We start from the raw sequence: 20,596 nt of genomic DNA, 5'->3' as shown, positions 1-20,596 counted from the left end.
TAAAGTAATCCTGCCAAGAAGAGAGATCAGAGGTCAGCAGTAGCCTGGATCCTTCTTGCAAGCATGCTTTTCAATTTCTCTGAGCTTTTCAGAAATATTAATTCATAGCCAACGGTTTTAAATTGAGAGATTTTCATATAAAAATGCAGATTTGCAGTTTCTCTGGGGGGGGGGGGGATAAAACGAAGGCTCTGGCAATGCAAGGGCCAACCCCTACTCTTGGGGCAGGACAACAATTTCCCTTTCCCTTCTCCAGCTGGTCCGTGGTGTCTCCATTTCTCACCCAGCCCACTTGCCTCTACCTTTGACAGGAAACAGAGCAGGTGTAGGAAGGACAAGAGGTGATCAGCCACAAGCTAGGCTGCAGTGAGGTCGGGAGGCCTTGAATGCCAGGTGTTTGTACTTTTTCTGTGGTCTACTGGAAACTATTCAAAAACATTTAACAGCAAAGTGGCTTGATAGGATCTAGGGCTTGGGGTGGGAGAAAGACGAAAGAGAGAGAGGGCATGTAAAAGTAGGTAAGGCAAAGAGTCGGACACGACTGAGCGACTGAACTGAACTAAAGGCCTAGTTTTGATAACAGAGCAGAGTGAAAAGACTCTATCAGGTAAAACTGGTAGGATCTGGCCAATGACTGGGAATAAATAAAATAGCAACTTTGAATCACTTTGATAAAGTCTGGGTCATAACCAAGTGTGTAATAAAGCTGTTGCTATTCACTGAACTTTACACTTAAAAATGGTTTAAGATGGTAAATTTTATGTCAGGTATATTATCACAATTTAAAAAAAAAGTATGCTATTCAGCAGAGCCAGCCATCTATGATTACAGATGAATTTTCCGATCTTGAGAGCTCTGAGATCATTACCAAAAGCCAGGATAACAAGAAATACAAACACAGAAGGGCTGATGACATTCTTTGGTCCTCTCACAGTTGGGAGGTGGGAAGAGTGGGAGCAATCAGAGAGCTGGGAAAATGAGAAGTTTCCACAGAAGCCAAGGAGAGGAGAGTGTCAAGAAATAAGAGTAAAACAATGAAATAAAAGCAGAAAATAATAAAGAAACTAATTGATTTCTTAGAAAACCCAAGGCCAAGGTTCTTTGACAATACAAAAATAAAGCAAAAATACCTCAGGAATACCATCATTACTTGCAAATGTGATTATTTACATAGAAAATCTAAGCACTAAAGAACTATTTAGAATTATAATTGAGGTCTGCAAGGTATTTAAATTTTTAAAATTTATACAAAAAAAAATCTTCCTTTATACCAAAAGCATGATGGCAAAATTCCATGTATAATTTATGTGAAGGAGTAAATATCTAGGAATAAACATAAGGAATGTGCTGAAACTGCATGAATGAAATGTTTTAATTTTAACTGAAGGACATAAAGGAAAGACTCCACTAAGTAGGCAGTTAATATTCCTTGCTTCAGTTTAGTTCAGTTCAGTTCAGTCGCTCAGTCATGTCCGACTCTGCGACCCCATGAATTGCAGCGCACCAGGCCTCCCTGTCCATCACCAACTCCCGGAGTTCACTCAAATTCACGTCCATTGAGTCAGTGATGCCATCCAGCCATCTCATCCTCTGTCATCCCCTTCTCCTCTTGCCCCCAATCCCTCCCAGCATTAGAGTCTTTTCCAATGAGTCAACTCTTTGCATGAGGTGGCCAAAGTACTGGAGTTTCAGCTTTAGCATAAGAACACCCAGGACCAATCTCCTTTAGAATGCACTGGTTGGATCTCTTTGCAGTCCAAGGGACTCTCAAGAGTCTTCTCCAACACCACAGTTCAAAAGCATCAATTCTTCTTCAGCACTCAGCTTTCTTCACAGTCCAACTCTCACATCCATACATGACCACTGGAAAAACCATAGTCTTGACTAGACGGACCTTTGTTGGCAAAGTAATGTCTCTGCTTTTCAATATGCCATATAGGTTGGTCATAACTTTCCTTCCAAGGAGTAAGCGTCTTTTAATTTCATGGCTGCAATCACCACCTACAGTGATTTTGGTATTCCTTGGTAAAAAGACCAAATATTTTCATTTTATCAGATCTTCCCAAAACACTGTACTGGTTTAATCCCATCATAAACAAAACCGAAACATGATATTTTGAAATTTGAAAACTAATTCTGGATTTATTTGAAGTAATAAACAGGATAGATTGGCCACAATTTTGGAAAGAGAAATGAGGGAGTGTTGTCCAACAAGATAATTAAAAACTCATATGGATGTAAGAATTAAAATAGAAACACTGCTGATAAAATCAATATGTAGACTGAGTGAGCAAAATAATTAAGAATAATGTGGGTAATATTATAATGGCAGCATTAAATTGATGATAAAAGAAGAATCATTCAATAGATTGTGCTGAGACAATTGGTTGACTATGGGGAGGGCGGGTAAGGGGGTTTATCTCATTTTATGCCAAAATATAATGGGCTTCCCTGATGGCTTAGACTGTGAGGAATCCGCCTGCAATGTAGGAGACCTGGGTTCAATCCTCAGACTAGGAAGACCCCCTGGAGAAGGAAATGGTTACCCATTCCAGTAGTCTTGCCTGGAGAATTTCATGGACAAGGAGCCTGGCTGGGTTTAGTCCACGTGGTCCCAAAAAGTCTGACATGACTAACACTTTCACTTTTTCATTTTTCACAATGGACTTAAGACAAATTTGGAAAGAAACATTTTCTTATCTTACTTTGCATTTCTTTGCTTACAAAGTATGCACATTTCTTGGTTGTTCCTTTTATATCAGCTCATAAAAGGGTTATTTTTATAATTAGATTTCTTCATTTATCATGCAGTCTGGGCTATATGAGAATATGCCAAAGCTGTATATTGTCACCCTGCTTATTTAACTGGTACTCAGAGTACACATCTGAAATGCCAGGCTGGATGAAGCACAAGCTGGAATCAAGATTGGCGGGAGAATGAATATCAATAACCTCAGATACGCAGATGACACCACCCTTATGGCAGAAAGCGAAGCAGAACTAAAGAGCCTCTTGATGAAAGTGTGAGTGAAAAAATTGGCTTAAAACTCAAAATTCAGAAAACGAAGATCATGGCATCTGGTCCCATCACTTCATGGCAAACAGATGGGGAAACAATGGAAATGGTGAGAGACTATTTTGGGGGGCTCAAAAATCACTGCAGATGGTGACTGTAGCCATGAAATTAAAAGACACTTGCTCCTTGGAAGAAAAGCTATGACCAACCTAGACAGCATATTAGAAAGCAGAGACGTTACTTTAACAACAAAGGTCCATCTAGTCAAAGCTATGGTTTTTCCAATAGCCATGTATGGATGTGAGAGTTGGACTATAAAGAAAGCTGAGCACCAAAGAATTGATGCTTTTGAACTGTGGTGTTGGAGAAGACTCTTGAGAGTCCCTTGGACTGCAAGGAGATCCAGCCAGTAAATCCTAAAGGAAATTAATCCTGAATATTCATTGGAAGGACTGATGCTGAAGCTGAAGCTTCAATACTTTGGCCACCTGATGCAAAGAACTGACTCATTTGAAAAGACCCTGATGCTAGGAAAGATTGAAGGTGGGAGAAGGGGACGACAGAAGATGAGATGGTTGGATGGGTTGGATAGCATCACCAATGTGATGGACATGAGTTTGAGCAAGCTCCAGGAGTTGGCGATGGACAGGGTTCCCTGGCGTGCTGCAGTCCATGAGGTCGCAAAGAGTCGGACACAACTGAGCGACTGAACTGAATGGGTTATATGAAGAAAACATCCTATTTAGCCTCTAGATATAGCCATATTGCTTTTAATCACTTAAATTGTCACTGCTGGTTCTCAAATCCAAGACCCTGCTATATGACAGAGCTCTCATTTCAGAATCAGTAGGCTTGCTTTCTCCACCCAGTTCCACCACTGACTACACCTTGGACAATTTAATCCTATCAGTAACAAGATTTCTTATTAAAAATGAAAATAATAATCTGTTGCCTCTTTTTCAAGCCATAGAATATGAACATTAGAAATGACTTCTAAAGCCCTTAAGGAAGTTTCCTTATTTAAAAAATTCTGTATAACCTCCCTCATAGTATTGTGGCTGTTTACTGTTTGCACAGGTGGTAATATGCTCATCCTGACACCATCTGCATTTCTTCCCACAAAAGACTGAAAGGTAGTTAACTGGAACAGAGCACAGACCAGAAAGACATTAGTACCTGATGGGAATCTGATTTGACTCTCTCAACTGCACTTCCCTTTTATTTCTTAGTTCCTGCTTTGTATTCCTTTCCAACTTCTCTCAGGCCCTAGGTTTGCTATTGAAGTTTAACAAGTGGTCATTGTTTAACATTTCTCAGTACCCTCCCTAGAGTTCCGCATGGGAAAGTTGTTCTTTATATGTAAAAATGAAACAGTGGGAAATGGAACTTCTATTGTGTTTTCAAGGTGGTATCCCAATGCAAATGGGCCAGGCCATCAAACCCAGTGCTTTCATAGCCCCCATCCACCCCTTAACACTACAAAATATGTAAAATGATTTTTAAACATCCAATCTCAGGGGAAAACAACAGGTTCTCTTTTTTTGCTAGCAATTTATTTTTTAAAAAAGAGCCTAGTTCTGATTTGGAAATGCTCAAGGAAAAATAATGTCGCTGTCCCCAAAGAAGGAAGTATTAAAATTAACATACAGTGTCACACCTGCTGCTCACAATCCAGGTTGACTGTTTACGCTACCCTTTGAATGGGACAGAATGAGCAGTAATTTCATCGTCCTCTTCCTTCCCAGGTTTTGAAAACTCTGCCTTTTCCTTACTCCTCTACCAGGATGTTCAATGCCTGAGCAGTGACGCAGTCAGAGAGGCCAAGGGCCACTCTTCTCTCCTTTCCCACAAAGTCGGTCAGACATAAAAAGTAAGCTCCCAGCCCAAAAGAGCTAAAGGCCCAGGGAGGGCTGCCTGCATGAATTCTCTAGATTCTGAGACAGGCTGCTTTCTGGTTCTTGCAGGTTTGGTTGTTCCTCCTGTTAGAACAGAAGATTCAGAACTCTGCTCTAGACTCTAAAGCAGAAATAAATAAAGCAGACTACCAGATGACTTGGTTCCAAGCCACATGAACACTTCACACAGGGCAAGGAGTCTTAGTCCAGCAGAGTATTACCTGGGGAACTGAGCCAAAGCTCCAGCTGGTTATTGGAATTTCTTGTGCTTGACCACCTCCTACAAATAGTCACCTATATATCAGTATCTCGGTGGGAACAGTGACCCATTAAGGATAAGATTCATAGCCAAATGTCTCAATTCAGTTCCTAAATTTCACACCAACATCAACTCACAATACACAGCACCAAAGTTCCAAAAGAAATGGCCAAAGACAGCCTATCTCATCTAGTAAAATCTTCAGTATTGCAAGGAACATAAAAGTATTCTGAAAATCACATTGGCTTTTGAAATATCACTGGTAGAAATGAGATCTGTCTGCCCACTGATAATTTATTAAAAAGTCCAAAAGGAAATATACAAATATTTTAATGATTTTTCTAAGAAATGGGATAATAGCAATTTTTTCTATTATCCCACACTTTCTATAATACATGCTTTCCTGCCTTTAATCCTAGTAATATCAATAATAATAACTGACACATATCATGCTGGTTAAAAATGATAGAGAAAATAGAGAAACGCTGTCTTCAAGCTCCAAAAAGATGTTTTTCTAAACTATTCAGAGGCTTCTCTGGTAGCTTAGCTGGTAAAGAATCTGCCTGCAATGCAGGAGACCCAGGTTTGAGTCCTGAGTGGGGAAGATCCCCTGAGAAGGGAAAGGCTACCCACTCCAGTATTCTTAGGCTCACAGAAATTTCAGTAACTATAAAAGCTTAACTTAGTTAACTCTTTATAACCAGTACCTAGAGTATGTCCATACCCCTTGTGAATACTCATACATACATAAAAAATATATATATACATAAATACATAATAGGTAATAGAACAGCTAAAAGCTCTTTCTGCCTGTTTTTCCTCTCCATGTTTTATCTTTTCTTGCTAGACTTCTGGCCAGAAGAATTAGAGAAAAGAGTCCAGACAACAACCACCACTGTGGAGTGAGAGAGAAATTCCAGAGGAAAGAGAGTCAGAGAAGTTAATCTCCAATTCTGTGTCTAAACCCCGTACAAGTCTAGACTGACCTCAGAACCATGCACATGTGGGACAAACTCAAAGCTCAATAACAGTTACTAGAACATATTGTGCTGATTAAAAATCATATAGGAAATAGAAGCAAAGGCTTAAAGAGCTGAACTGAGAATTAGCTGAACTTAACCTCCAATCACAGAGAATGAAATAGAGCTTACAGTGAGTCTAACCTGGTGAATTTCCTTTTTTTGGTTTAAGCATTTAAGCTATACTTTTCCCTCTAAACAATGCATTAGCTGTATCCCACACATTTTGAGGAGAAAGCAATGGCACTCCACTCCAGTACTCTTGCCTAGAAAATCCCATGGACAGAGGAGCCTGATAGGCTGCAGTCCATGGGGTCGCTAGGAGTCGGACACGACTGAGCGACTTCACTTTCACTTTCACTTTCACGCATTGGAGAAGGAAATGGCAACCCACTCCAGTGTTCTTGCCTGGAGAATCCCAGGGACCCCGGAGGCTGGTGGGCTGCCGTCTATCGGGTAGCACAGTCGGACACGACTGAAGCGACTTAGCAGCCAGCAGCAGCAGCAGCAGCACACATTTTGATATGTTGTATTTTCACTATTATTTAATCTAAAATGTTTTCTAAATGAAAATTAAATGAAGTGAGAAAAGTAAATGAAGATGAAAAATGAAATGAAAAAATGAAAAAAATAAACCTTCTTCAGAGAGCTACAACAGAACCCAGAGTTTACACAAACATTCACAGTGTCCAGGATATAACAAGAAAATACTTTGCATAAAAAGATGCAGGAAAATGTGACCCAATGTCAAGGGCAAAGATAATTAACTGATGCCAGTCCAGAGATGACGCAGAGGTTGAAATTATTAAACAAGGACTTTATAGCAACTATTATAGCTATACTCAATGAAGTAAAGGAAAATATGTTAAAGAGGAATAAAAAGACAAAATCTTAGAAGAGAAATAAAGAAATAGAAATTTTATATATGAAAAAATATAACATTGTCAATAAAAATTTGACTAGTGGAGTAGGGATGTTAAAGAAAGAGTCAGTAAACTAGAAGATAAATTAACAGAAATTATCCAATATTTAAAAGAGAGAGAAAAAGTTTTGAGAAAAAGAAGTCCTCAGAGCCTTGTGAGAAAATATCAAAAGCTCTAACACATGGATTATTGGTAGCGCAAAAGGAGGGAGGAGAATGGGGTGGAAAGCTATTTGAAGAAATGATGTCTGCAAACATCCAAAATTTGGAGAAATACATACATTTATAGATTCAAAAGTTTATAACAAAGAGGCTTTCATTATTCCAAACTAGATAAAGAAAATTACATGTAAGCTGCTGGAAACCAAACACAAACATAAAATACTGAAGGAAACAGAAAAACAGCACATTAATTAAGGGAAATAATTCAAATGACCATGAACTTCCCACGAAACACCTCTGAGACCGCAGGAAAGTGAAACAAGATTCGTAACATGCCAAAAGACAAAAAAAAGTGCCAACCCAGAATTAGATATCTAGCAAGTATATTCTTTAAAAAAATGAAAACAAAATGAAGACACAACTAAAATACAGGAAAACTAGGAGAATAACTCACCAGCAGACTAAAACTGTAACAAATGCTAAAGACAGTTTTAGACTGAAGGAAAATTGTATCAGTGGAAAATCAAATTCTTCAGGAATGAATGAAGAAGATCAGAAATGGCAAATATCTGTGTATATTTAACAAGCCATCTTTGTATAAATATTGCAACATTGTCTTGTGGAGTATCTGTATACACAGATGTAATGCATATGCCAACACTAAAGAGACTGGAATGGGGGTGGGTAAGGGAACTGTGGGGCTTCCTCGTGGCTCACACCATAAAGAATCTGCCTGCAATGCAAGAGACCCAGGTTCAATCCCTGGGTTGGGAAGATCCCTTGGAGAAGGGAGTGGCTACCCACCCAGCATTCTTGCCTGGAGAATTCCATGGACAGAGGAGCCTGGTGGGCTTCAGTCTATAGGGTCGCCAAAAATCAGACACCACTGAGCAGCTAATTAGGGAACTATGGCTGTTAATATTTCTGCACTTTATGTGAACTAGTTCAATATTAACTCTAGACCATGAAATATTAAGGGTATATATTGTAATTCCTTGTTGTTGTTGAGTCACTAAGCATGTCTGACTCTGCAACCCCATGAACTGCTGCACGCTAGGCTTCCCTATTCTTCACTGTCTCCCGGAGTTTGCTCAAACTCATGTCCATTGAGTCAGTGATGCCATCCAACCATCTCATCCTCTGTTGCCCCTTTCTCCTCCTGCCCTCAATCTTTTCTAGCATCAGGTGGCCACAGTATTGTAACTCCTAGAGAAACACTTTTTTTTTTTTTTTGGCCACACTGTATGACTTGCAGGATCTTAGTTCTCTGATCAGGGACTAAACCCAGGCCACCCCAGTGAAAAGGTGGAGTCCTAACTGCTGGACCACCAGAGAATTCCCGCAAGATACATTGTTTTAAAGTAATACAAAAAGGTGTAATAAAAAGTTAATAAATAATAAAACAATACAAAAAAATTATTGAAATCATAGGAAACATTTTAGACTAAGTAATAATAAAAATACAGTATATCAATGTGTGGGACACAGCTAAAGCACTGATTAGAAGGAAAAGTACAGTTTAAATGCTTAAATCAAAAAGAAAAATAGGTCTAAAATCAATCACCTAAGTTTCTACTTTAAGAATCTAGAAAAAGAGCAGTAAAGTATACACAAAGTAAACAGAAGAATGTAAGTACAAAGACATATATCAATCAAATAATAGAAGCCAGAAAATAATTGAGAAAATTAAGAAAACCAAGAGCTGGTTCTTAAAAAAAAAATCAATAAAATTTTTATCACCCCCTAGCTAGACCATCCAAAAACAAAAGAGAACAAAATCACCTATAAAAGGAATGAAAAGAGGATGTTCACAACAGATCTTAGAGATAGTAAAGGATGATAAGAGAATATGATAACTTTATGCCAATAATTAAGATGAAGTGGGTTAATCTCTGAAAACTACAATTTACCAAAATTAAAGAAACAGAATATCTGAATAGTTAAGAAAATCTGAATTAATATATTTTTTGTCAAAAATCTTACCACAAAGAAATTTCCAGGCCCAGATGGTTCTCTCAAACCCCACTCATGAAAGAAATAACATCAGTCTTATACAAATATTTTCAGAAAAGAGAGGAAGGAACTCATTTTTTGAGATTTACATAATCCTACTACGAAATCTGACAAAGACATTCTTTTAAAAAAGGAAAATTACATAAATATCCCTCATAAACACAGATGCAAAATTTTTAAATAAAAAAGCAGATAAATCCAAAAATATATTTTTGAAAAGAATAATATATCCTAACCACATAGTTTACCCCAGAGTTGAAAAGTTGATTTAACATTAAAAATCAATATATTTCACAACATTAACAAAGTAAAGGAGAAAAAAATTGATCATTTAAATAGATAACGGAAAATCACAAGACAAAATTCAACACTTTTTGTGATAAAAATAAATAACTCTAGGAAAGCTATGAAGCATAGTGAACATTCTCAATCTGATTAAGAGAAATTTTTTAAAAACTTGCAGCTAATATTTTATTTTTGCTTTCCCCCTAAAATTGCTGCTGCTGCTAAGTCGCTTCAGTCGGGTCTGACTCTGTGTGACTCCATAGACGGCAGCCCACCAGGCTCCCCCGTCCCTGGGATTCTCCAGGCAAGAACACTGGAGTGGGTTGCCATTTCCTTCTCCAATGCATGAAAGTGAAAAGTGAAAGTGAAGTCGCTCAGTCGCGTCCGACTCCTAGCGACCCCATGGACTGCAGCCCACCAGGCTCCTCCATCCATGGGATTTGCCAGGCAAGAGTACTGGAGTGGGTTGCCATTGCCTTCTCCGCCCTAAAACTGAAAGCTAGGCAAAAATGCCTCAACTCTTACTGTATCTATTCAACGTTGTATTGGGGGTACCTGCCATTACAACATGGCAGGGAAAAGAAATAAAAACTAAAAAGGAGGGACCTCCCAGATGGTCCAGTGGCTAGGAATCTGCCTGGCAATGCAGGGGATGCAGGTCTGATCCCTGGTTGGGGAACTAAGATCCCTCAGTGCCAGCGGAGCAACTAAGCTAGTGCACTGCAACTACTGAGCCCACACGTCTGGAGCATGCATGCCACAACTACAGAATCCATGCAAAAGATCGCAAATGAGGCAGGGAAGATTCTGCATGCCACAAGTAAGACAACACCGCCAAAATCAGTCAATAAATATTTTTTTTTAAAACTAAAAAGGAAAAAGGAAAACTGTCCCTATTTGCAGATGATGTGATTTCAATGTTAAAAATCTCAAGAAATCCACAAAACAATTACTAGTACTAATGAATGAATTATCTAGGTTGTACAATACAAGGTTAATATACAAACTCAGTAGCATTTTTATATCCTAACATCAAACAATTGGGAAAAAACACATAAAGTATTTAGGAGTTAATCTAACAAAATATGTCCAAAGTCTCTACACTGAAAATTACAAAACACTGCTAAGATTAATTAACATAAATTTAGGGACCATATTTATAAACTGCAAGACTATTGTTAAAATGGTAATTCTCCCCAAATAGATCTATAGATTTCATGCCTTCCCAATCAAAATTACAGCAGACTTTTTTTTTCTAGAAATTACAAGCTTATTCTAAATTGTATTCACAAATTCAAATGTTTTAAAATAGCTAAATTGATTTTTTAAAAGAAAAAGGTAGACTTAACACTACTCAGTTTCAAAACTTACTATTTACTTCAGTAATGAAGACAATGCCTGCATGCTAAGTCCCTTCAGTTATGTCCGACTCTGTGCAACCCTGTGGGCTGTAGCCTGCCAGACTCCTCTGTCCATGGAATTCTCCAGGCAAGAATACTGGAGTGGGTTGCCGTTCCAGCCTCCAGGGGATCTTTCCCACCCAGGGATCAAACCCTGGACTCTTGACGTCTCCTGCATTGGCAGGTGAGTTCTTTACCACCAGCGCCACCTGGGAAGCTCAATCACGACACAGGCCATGGCAAATCATTATGCTGCGTAAAGGAACCCAGACACAATGGATGCTTCCATTTATATAAACTAGTAGAAAATGTAACTGCTTCTACAATATTACACAGCAGATCAGTAGTTGAAGGTGGTGGGAGAGGGTGAGTGCAGGGCTAGATAGCAAAGGCAGCAGAGATATGAAAAAGGTTCTGTTATCTTGATTGCAGGAATTGCTTGAAAAGTGTTCGAAGCTATCAAAACTCATCAAACTGTACACCTGAACATTATAAAAACCATACGTTCCGTACATCTTAGTGAATACAAATTATACCTCTATGAAGCTGTAAATAGGAAAAAACATGTTAAATTTACATTTGAATGCTTAAAATAAAAAGAATTATTATATTTCTTCGGATCCTTGCAGTGCTAGTCCACAGCAGATTGTGGATCTGTGGCCTTCAGTACCGAATAATTCTCAGAGTAATCCTAGAGTGTCCCACTGCCTATCGAAGAATTTTAGGGTCAAACTCAGTAAGAGCTCCCTATTCCGAAATTAGACACACTGACCTAAGTGGGGAAGGTCACCAAAGGAGGTGTGTGAGGTTTGTCCCAAACAAGCAGCCCCTGTCAAGGGATAGCAGAAAAGGTCAAGGAATTGGAAGTTAAATTTCTCTATTGTGACCTTTCAGCCTCCCTCTAACCCCTCCGATTCATCCCCCACCCCACCCCCCACTCCTGCTTTTTGCCTTCCTAGCTCTTCCTATTTCCCTCACAGTTGGTCATCATAATCTATCTATTATTCCCTCCCACTAGATTTTCACTCCTCCCAGATCCTCCTTGACTCGTGCTCCCAGCCTCAATCCCTTCTCCAACCTCAACTCTTTTCCGCCCTGATTTTCCTGGAGATTAGAGGGGCAGAACAGAGGTGACAACTGCTCCGCCAAAATAACGCAGCCATTCCTTCTCAAAGCCTCCCAAACCAAGTTCCCCGCGCCCCAGTCCGCGTCCTCCTCTCACCCGCCTCCCGGGAGGCCTCTGCTCCTACTCATGTGACGGAGAAGCTGGCCGGCCGACCCCGCGGCCCAGTCTCCAACCGGCCTTTCAGGGACTCAGCGGCCGGCGGACTCGCACAGCTGGCCGTCAGAACGCGCGTCGTCGCCTAGCAACAAGCCAAGCGCTACTCCCTCCGGTACCCGTCTCCGCCCCCGCCCCCTCCCCCTGGTCCTTGACCTGAAGGATTGGATTCATCTGCACTGCGGGCGCCCACTCGCGGATTCTGCCTCGGAGAACCAGCTTTAGGACCGCTTTGGAGTGTGAGCACAAACGCTTGAGACCGCATCTCCCCGGAGATTCCAAAGAGCTTCCTGGACTAGAGTCTCCTAGATCGCCAATTTTGCTCAATTTAACCCACTTGCTTTCTTGGCACTCTGGTTATTTCTACATTTTAATGAATAATACTGGACTACAAAACTTGAAGCTTTCTTTTCTTTTTTTCAGGGGTTTTTAAGCTGTATGTCTACACTACATAGGGGCTTCCCTGGTGGCTCAGTGGTAAAGAATCCACCTGTCAATGCAGGAGACCAGGAGACAAAGATTCGATCCCTGGGTTGGGAAGATCCCCTGGACAAGGCCATGACTACCCACTCCAGTATTCTTGCCTAGTGAATCCCATGGACAGAGAAGCCTGGTGAGCTACAGTACATGGGGTCGCAGAGTCGGACACGACTGAGCGACTTCACTTTTATTCATAAATGCAATGCTATACTTGAAAGAAATAAAGAAAGATCTGTGGGGAATATATACATAAATCTCTAACTAATGTTATGTTGAACTATGAAACTATACCCAAAAGAATACATACCATACAATTCCATTTATATAAAGTTTAAAACCCAAGCCAGCAAAAACTATAGTGCTATGGATGCAGGCTCAGCAGATATACTACAAATAAACACAAGAAAGTAACAACCATAAGTCAAGATAGTAATCATCCCAGGAGAGAAGAAGGTGATGGTGAGTGGATGGACAGTGAAGAATCATGAGGTGCTAACAGTGTTCTAGTTTTTAAAGTTGGTGATGGCTGTTTGAGTTTTTTCCTTTAGAAAAGCTATTCTCTGTTTTGCTCATTTTCCTGTGTTTATGTCATCATTGTTTAAAAAGGCAAAAAGAAAAACCACTAAATGAAACCATGGAGATGATAGTGCTTTGCTCAATCTGGCACTTAGCAGGCCCTTAAAAATGTTTATTTTATATTCCTCTACTCTCTACCATGACAAACCTAAATAGCATTTTATAAAGTAGAGACATCACTTTGCCAACAAAGCTCCATATATTATACCAAGCCATGGTTTCTCCAGTAGTCATGTACAGATGTGAGAGTTGGGCCATAAAGAAAGCTGAGCACCAAAGAATTGATGCTTCCAAACTGTGGTGCTGGAGAAGACTCTTGAGAGTCCCTTGAACTACAGTGAGATCAAACCAGTTAATCCTCAAGGAAATCAACCCTGAATATTCATTGAAAGGACTGATGCTGAAGCTGAAACTCTAATACTTTGGCCACTTGATGTGAAGAGCCAACTCACTGGAAAAGACCCTGATGCTGGGAAAGACTGAGGGCAGGAGGAGAAGGGGTCGACAGAGGGTGAGATGGTTGGATGGCATTACCGGCTCAATGGACATGAGTTTGAGCAAACTGCAGGAGATGGTGAAGGACAGGGAAACCTGGTGTGCTGCAGTCCATGAGGTCGAAAGTAGTCGGACTCGACTTAGCAACTGAACAGCAGCAATAACTCTCTACCAACCTGTCTTTCTCCAAATACCCAAGCAACTAATAAGCGAGATCGAGAAAGTGGCAGATAAAACCTTCTGGAAGTCCTCCATGAGACTCCAAATGCTGGAAGCGGGAAGCATGCTTTCCAGCTGTTTTATGCTTTCCAAGAATGCTGCTGCTGCTGGTGCTGGTGCTGGTGCTATACATTCCCTGGTGCTGGGTCTTAGAGCAGCCCGGCCGAGGAGGTGGATACACTCAGGCATCTCAGTGAGGCCTCCCTGAGGGACACTCCTGCTCTGGAGACGTGCAAAGCCAGGTGAGGATGTCTAGCTTTGCCACTTGGGCAAGTTGCTTCCCTCTCAGGGTTTCTGCAACCTCATCTGTAAAATGGAGACAATACTCTTACCTTGAAGGTTTGTTGCTTTACCCCCTAACACAATGAGTTCAAAAATGGTTGCTGAATGCTCACAAAATGAGAAGCATTCTACAGAGAAGGCCCTGCCACCCTCCTCACATCTCACTGTCCTGTGGATGCTTCATGAGGGCAGCTTCATTCTAAGCATGGGAGTAACCCCTTCAGACAGTAAGAAAATTAGTTTTCTGTGCCAATTAAAACAATAAGCAAATAACCAAGAGCTTAGAAGATGACTAATTGTTCTTGGTACCATCCTGGAGGCTGCACACAAAAAACATACAGGCCATATTTCTGAGCTGGAAAAATTCAAAAATTAATGTAACCTTAAAATATGCCTATCATATGATCAGGAAACAATTTAAGTGGTAAATAAATACTGTTCATTAATATTTTTGGTAATCAAAAATAGTATGTAAGTATTCAGATAATGAGATCCATGAGCCAGGTACTATTAGCTTCATTTTATAGATAAAGTACTAATGTTCAAAGAGATTAAGGATTTACCTTGAGCTAGTAGTGGAAATGGCAACCCACTCCAGTGTTCTTGCCTGGAGAATCCCAGGGACAGGGGAGCCTGGTGGGCTGACATGATTAAAGCGAGTTAGCAGCAGCAGCAGTAGTCAATCCTGTACTAGAAATTCTATTCTAGGTCTGCTTTCACCAAAAAAGAAAAGAAAAAAAAAAGGAGGGAAGGAACAAAGTGACAAAAGAGGAAAGGAGGGGCAAGAGAGAAAGGAAGGAGGAGGAGGGATGGCAGTTACGGCTCAGACAGTAAAGAATTTGCTTGCAATGCAGGAGACCTGGGTTCAGTCCCTGGATCAGGAAGAGTTCTGGGACAAGGAAATGGCTATCCACTCCAGTATTCTTGCTTTTAGCCTGGAGAATCCCATAGACAGAGGAGCCTGGAAGGCTACAGTCCATGGGGTCATCGGACACAACTGAGTGACTAAGCTGCTGCTGTTAAGTTACTTCAGTTGTGTCGGATTCTTCATGACCCCATAGACAGCAGCCCACCAGGCTCCCCGGTCCCCAGGATTCTCCAGGCAAGAACACTGGAGCGGGTTGCCATTTCCTTCTCCAATGCATGAAAGTGAAAAGTGAAACTGAAGTTGCTCAGTCGTGCCTGACTCTTCGCAACCCTATGGACTGCAGCCTACCAGGCTCCTCCATCCAATCATGCATTAATCTAAAAATATTTCAGATTCTTCGTTGATACTGAAATGCCATCATATGAAAATGTTAATAATTTTAGTGCCGTCTTAAAGAGAGAACTTAAAAGAGTGACGTAAAATTACTCACTCATCATTGGAACACTGATTTCATCTGCTTTTTATCACTCTCAAACTGCCCTCTACCCATCCTCTTGTCATCTCCTTTTGGAGCCCCCTTTGGTTCACTGCACAGCAAGTCAAGGAAGATCCAATGGAACATTTAGCTTCTGTACCTCGCATGTTCTCTCACAGAACAAATTCCAAAGTTTTCCAAAGAGAATTCAAGGTCCCACACCACTAGAGCCTGCCCAAAGGTCTAACTATTTGGAAAATAAATGATGACTAAATTATACCTTCACTTCATATAATAAATTCCAACTGGATGAAAGATTTTGTTATACACAAGAGTAGCAGGTATAGAAAAGACCTGTAAGCATTGAACTATAAGAGGCAGAAACTACAAATGAAAATACTGATGGATGTGTTTTTTAAAACTCATGCATCTAAAAATAAACAAAATTATAGTGTAAATGAAAACTTAGTGGAAAATGCACAATATTTACAGTAGACATGGGATTAATAGTCTTTAAATGAAAAATAGATAAGACATCAAAACTTGAAATTGGCTAAAGAAAGTGTGAAGAGAGCTCCCAAAAGAAGAAATACTTCTGGCAAATAGAAATATTAAAATATTCAACTTCAGTAGTAATCTTTGACATGTAAAATTAAAACAGTTTTATGTAATGTTTGCCAGACTACAAAGTGGCGGGGTACATGCACACAAGTGTGGCTATCTCTTGCTGTTCTGCTAGATGTTTTATAGCAAAATGTCTCATGAGTCTTAAACACTTATGTATCTTTTGATCTAGAAAGTTCATTTTTGTTGACTTTTTCTACTAATAGAGATATGCAAAATTTAACGATAATGATACTGAAGAATTATTTTAATCATTAGAAGGCAAAACTCTTTGTCTTAAACCGAATCTCCTTAGTGTCTCGCACAGAGCCTGGGACACGGAGAGTGCTCATTGAGAGACACAGCTAAATAATGTCACTGAATTAGCATCAGTCAAGACCAAGTTATTGCCAGGGCACAGGTGTAGGGAGAACTGAACTCTAGACTTAACATTCCAAAGATCAGAAAGAGAGAGATGCTCCGGCCATGGAGAGTGTATTTCCCAGGAGCCCCAGGGTCACTGGACTTACTTTGTGCTCAGTCACTCAGCTCTGTCCGACTCTTTGTGGTCCCATGGACTGTGCCCCATCAGGCTCCTCTGCCCATGAAATTTTCCAGACATGAATAATGGGATGGGTTGCCATTTCCTACTCCAGGGGATCTTCCCAACCCAGGGATTGAACCCATATCTCTTGCACCTCCTACGTTGGCAAGTGGATTCCTTACTACTAGACCCACCTACTAGCCTAGACCTAGTTTAGTGTCTGGTTATATTCACACAACCCACTAGAAGCATAAGTCTCAGTCTTAGGTTTATACCAAAGATCGGTTCACCGAAAAAAAAAAAAAAAAAAAAAACTTGAATAATATCAGTACTTGGTTTTAACATTAATTACTTTCATAATGATATCAAGTGCAAATTAGCATTAACATGGAATATAAAACAAATATACTCAGAGTTCACTACCCTGCAGCCTTGCTTGCAGGAAGCAACCACCACCACAACCCTGAAAGCATCACAGCTGCACTCCACCCATGATGACGAGGAAAGGGTACAGCCTTTCGATGAGTACAGTATGAGGACCACGCTGGAAAAAGTTAAAGACACTGTATTTGACTTCCATTCCCCTCCTTATCAGTTAGATTCCCACCTGAGACAGATGGCATGCTCAAAAGGTGGTGTGTTGGAGGCGTAACACAGAGAGAATGGAGAGAGCTGTTTACAGGATGCAGGCAGGATTAAAGGGAACTAACATTCAAGGTGTAGCAACAGCACAGAGGTATTATCACCCTTGATCTGAAGGGGGAAAGGTATTAAAAAAAAAAATGGTGTGAGCAGTGCCTGGTGAGAGCTGAGACTGGAGACAGGGGTTGCCTGATAGGAACTAGAGCCACAAAGGCAGTTAAGGACAAAGCCACACTGATGCAGGGAGAAAGCAGGAGTTAAGTACTCCTTTTGCTCTATTCTTCTGCTCTCCTTGCTGGCATCATTATCCCCACATTGGCCAAATCCAACTGGAAGCCCCAAGGCAAGGAAAATGGATCAATGCAACTCATAGAGATTGGTCTCTGGGGCAGAGGACCAGAGAAGGAAGCTCAGAAGATTAACAGAGAAGAACAAGCAAAGTCTACTACCCAAAGTCTACTACTACTGTACTGCTTTAATCCACACAAACTAATGAACTGAGACACTTCCCCCACCTTAGGGTCCTCCTTGGCATTGCTCACTCCTAGCCTGCTCACCCATTTCCCCACTCCCACCTTGCTGACCTAATTAACATATGCCAGCCTTCTCTCCAGACCCCAAACTCTGATTTGACAACACCTGAGCTAATTGAGTTCAGGAATGGACCCCTGGGAAGCCAGCAACCATCCTTCCGTGGGATGTCTCAGAAGTCTGGCGCCAGGCCTGATCTCAGGATTTTTAAGGTAAGATAAAAATAGCAAGCATTGAGTAGAAAGAAAAGTCTGTGAGTAAAACTATCCACTTGAAAAGACACAAATAACACTAATAAGCCTTGTCCAAAGCAGGTGTACCTGGCTGAGAATGAGGGATTTATTTTCCTTGGAGGTGGTGGCTGGTATTTGACATTCCAGTTACACTTTATACTTCCAAAGGGCTTTGCTTAGGTGTTCTCCAAGCATGGTAATGCACTAGAGATTTTGCTACGTTTGGGGTCAGAGACATTTTTTTTTTCTAAAGGCATATAAGACTGTTGGATGTGCTTTGTAGCCTAAACACTGAGCTTAGAGAACCAATGCTCGGTTTATGCTTAGAAAAACTAACAATTCTCCCTAAGTAAGCTGTAAAAACAGAAGCTGCATTTAGCTAGAGATTCATTGCTACTTGAGACTTCTGTGTACCAGCCCACCTCCCCCGAAGGCAACTCCCCAATACCAACCCAAGGAAAATTAATAAGCTTTGAAGGTGTGTTGTTTGTCTGTCCTCCAGCAAAGGAAATATTTTATTTTATTCCCCCGGTTCTGGTAACTAAGTGAAGCAGAATTCAAAATCTTACTAGAGTTGTCTTAGCCCAACCAAGCCCTGTCTGAAATATGTGGGTCGTTATGCAAGAGATTCAGGAATACACCCCCAGACTCTAGCTCTTCCAAGCCTCCTTAGTGGGAGGTGATAATCAACTTGTGAATTTTTACCCCATCAGTTAGATCTATGTGTATGGGGCAAAATCCTCTTGTGGCTTGGTCTTTACTATTTGTCTTGATTAGGCCCCTGTCCCCCACTAAGCTTTCCTACACATGCAAAGTATATGCAAAGTATCATTTAGGGTCTTCAGCATGCTTGCTTCATTTCCAATGGACTTGGACTCTCAGATAGAAACTATTTTTTAAAGGGAATCTTTATCAAATAATTCTAAAAGACAGGACCTAAAGTTTCCTTACACTCGTACTGTCTCAGATTTTGAGGATTTTAGAAAATGTCTTCAGTGATAACTTCTCCAAATGAGTCTTAAGTGGCTTCTTCTGATTCTGTCTATGACAGGACTGGGGAAATAGAGAGGGGGATCCCAGGGAGAAAGAAAAAAATGTTTGGGTGAATCAAGGGTCCTGCTTTCTCACCTCCCTGCCCTGCAAGTTCTAGTGCTGAGGGTGGGGAATAGCTTCCCAGAAGCCCCAACTCATTTCCTTCACCTCTCCCAGTGAATGCTTCCTGGACCCAGGCCCCACAGTCTTGCCTGAGGTCACCATAGCTAGTGCAGCGATGGTGCAGGTCCCCCTAGTGTGCCTGTGCCCCGTCAGAGGCGGTGGGGAGTGAAGTGGGGGAAAAGAAGGGGGTAAGCAAAGAGGAGCTTCTGGAGCTGGACCGACTTCCCTGGTGGCTCAGATGGTAAAGAACCTGCCTGCAATGTGGGAGACTATGGTTTGATCCCTGGGTTGGGAAAATCCCCTGGAGAAGGGAATGACTACCCACTTCAGTACTCTTGCCTGGGAGAATCTCATGGTTAGAGGAGCCTGGCAGGTCCAAAGGGTCGGACATGGCTGAGTGACTTTCACTGGGGTTTGCCGAGTCCTCGGGAGAGGGAGGCACAGGGATCTCTCACCTCTTAGCCCCTTGAGCCTCCTCTCCCTTAAAGATCCTAAAGGTGTAGCTGATGCAGCCACCGGACATTTTCAGGAAGCACATTTCTTTGCTCTACAGAGAGCGGCCCTGCGGGTGGGGAAGATTGGGAAGGGATTACAGGCAGTGTCTCGATGGATGCTTAGGCATGGCTGGGAGCTCAGGGTCATCAAGTGGGGACTCCTTTCTCCCTGCCATTTGCATCCGGGAGACACCGTGATTTCCAGGAGCCTAGCTGGTGACTACCTCCAAAAGACTGGTAAAAAGGGAGGGCCGAGTGTGCCCAGATGCCCGGTCCACCGCAGCCAGCATCGCCCAGGTTCCCAGATTTCTGTAAAGGCTCTTGACTGTGGCTACCTTTTATTGTACTTACACTCTGCACTCACCTAGTGTGAGGTAGGTACTAATGTGCCCATTTTATAGTTGAAAAAATGGAGGCTCAGAGATAGCAAGTCTCCTACAGAGTACAGATTGGACTCTGATTCCAAATCCGTGATCTTAAACATAAACGCTATAGTCCTTGTCAACTGCAAGAACAAGCCAGGTTGGAGCTTGTGTAATGAGAGATTCACTAAGACTGAGAGACCCCCAGCCTCAGAGGTGCCAGCCGTGCACAGAGGCATGTGCAGACCACTGCTTCGGCTGCTGAGAAGGCTTTGCCCGGTCTTGGAACCTGAAACACAAGCTCTACTTTTCCTCCCGCTGCTTGTTGTCTTTGGAGATGCTGGAAAACGGAAAAAAGAAAGAAAGAAAGGCTTTTGCCCAAAATTT

At 41.3% G+C, this 20,596-nt stretch overlaps 1 protein-coding gene across 5 annotated transcripts in view; it reads right to left on the bottom strand.

Annotated features, from left to right (window-relative positions):
• Positions 1 to 20,596, bottom strand: part of TTC6 (tetratricopeptide repeat domain 6) — a 215,766-nt gene that overhangs the window by 186,928 nt on the left and 8,242 nt on the right. For 4 of the 5 annotated variants that reach the window (XM_019983232.2, XM_070775482.1, XM_070775483.1 and 1 more), the window contains exon 1: positions 12,194 to 12,309. The exons of the other annotated variant lie outside the window; for it this stretch is intronic. The gene's annotated coding sequence lies outside the window, so the exon portion shown is untranslated. Of the gene's footprint in view, positions 1 to 12,193; positions 12,310 to 20,596 lie in introns of those variants that run through there. 5 annotated transcript variants of the gene reach the window in all.

Source organism: Bos indicus, chromosome 21 (assembly GCF_029378745.1).
Source record: "Bos indicus isolate NIAB-ARS_2022 breed Sahiwal x Tharparkar chromosome 21, NIAB-ARS_B.indTharparkar_mat_pri_1.0, whole genome shotgun sequence".
In the NCBI taxonomy this organism is placed as follows: domain Eukaryota; kingdom Metazoa; phylum Chordata; class Mammalia; order Artiodactyla; family Bovidae; genus Bos; species Bos indicus.
Note: the sequence above shows the minus strand (reverse complement) of the source record. Positions and strands in the feature narration are given on the sequence as shown.